Consider the following 1545-nt stretch of genomic DNA (forward strand, 5'->3'; position numbering starts at 1 on the left):
TAGAACAAAACCTGCCAAAGCCGTCATTCCCCCTAGATAGTAATTGAAATCATGTTTTGTTTTCAATATAATCTCAACAACAAAGCTTAATATCAATTTGCTTTCATTTTGTTAACCGACTTTGCTCGGGTATAGTGTGGAGCCGTGTCAGTTGAGGGAAAATTTTCATCTTCAAGTCGCCTCCGGAATCCAGGAGAAGGTGAAGCTGACGTTGACCACTGGTTGTTTTGGGTGGTTGGCGAAGCCGATGATTGGTGCAGCCGAGAAGTTAACCCTGGAATGTTTTGATCATTAAACGATGGAGGTTGAATTCGAATCGGTTCACTATACAAGCTGGCGTATTTTTCTGATTTCCAAAAATGCCACTCGTTTGGGACTTTCCTTAGCGGTAGCCTCAGTAATTTTATCTGCGTAGGCTCTTTTTTGAAATAATGTTTGTTCACTGTGGAGACTATGCTGAGAATGGGACTCTACCGAGAATACCATCCGTAACCCTACATGATAAAGATACAAAATTACTCGCCCTACGCAATTTGAATCGCTTTTGATTTTACTGTAAGTGCAGTTTCTGTAAATTATACAAGACTCTTACAAATTTGTACCGGGGTGACAAAAACTGTCGGCGACGGCGCACATATTTAAGGCTCAAGCTTTCTGAATGATTCACCACCGGCGGGGTGTTGTCTGTCTGTTTCCGTCCTTCGGAAAATTGTCGATTTGTTCGAAGCTAGTTGCTTTCGACGGAAAGTGTTGTTCTACTGTTTCCTACTGATAGGCACACTACCACTGCCAGGTGGATTAGTCAGGGTTCTTCTACTGCTTCATAATAGGCCCTTCGAAAATACTTTGGCTAAAATCATCGAAAAAAGAATCCAAGGTGGGCTCGTCCGGGATTTGAACCCGGGACCTCTCGCACCCTAAGCGAAAATCATACCCCTAGACCAACGAGCCCGTTGAGGAGTGCATGACTCACAATGGCTTGGAATGGATATACAGGCATACCTCGATAGTACGTACACCTCCGTAATTTTAGTGTACGTACTATCGAAGCGTACGTACTATCGAAGCAAAAAAATACCGTACAAAAAAAAATTTTTTTTTTGTCTTTCTATTTATTTGGGAGTGGTGTAATGTTTATAAAACTGATCGGAAGCCAAAATTTCGATAGAAGGCTCTGTATTCTAAGCAAATTTATATTTGATATAGTACACAACGGACCACCATGACTCAGATTTTTCTTGAAATGGTGCCTACATATAGCATTGCGCAAAATATCGTCCTTGTAAATGTGAGGCTATTGTTTTTATGAAATATTGTATGTTAATTAGAGTGGGGCGTCATGGTCATTTTTTCAAATCAATGGTTTTTCGAAGCCATTCTGGGTCCTGAACAACTGTGCAGAATTTGGGACCGATTGGTTGCTTCCTCGCTTTCCGCATCGCGTTTGAAGTTTGTATGGAAATTAGTATGGGAGAACGTATATTTTTGCATTTTTACTACTAGATGTTTCAGTTCATCGTAAACCAAGTGGCACATTGCGTTAAA

General features: G+C 40.9%; 1 non-coding gene across 1 annotated transcript; it reads right to left on the reverse strand.

Annotated features, from left to right (window-relative positions):
* Positions 1-879: 879 nt before the first annotated feature.
* Positions 880-951, reverse strand: Trnap-agg (transfer RNA proline (anticodon AGG)). Its single transcript has one exon. It is a non-coding gene; the product is annotated as a tRNA-Pro (tRNA).
* Between the last annotated feature and the right edge of the window lie 594 nt (positions 952-1545).

The sequence above is a fragment of the Armigeres subalbatus genome, chromosome 1 (assembly GCF_024139115.2).
Source record: "Armigeres subalbatus isolate Guangzhou_Male chromosome 1, GZ_Asu_2, whole genome shotgun sequence".
NCBI lineage: Eukaryota > Metazoa > Arthropoda > Insecta > Diptera > Culicidae > Armigeres > Armigeres subalbatus.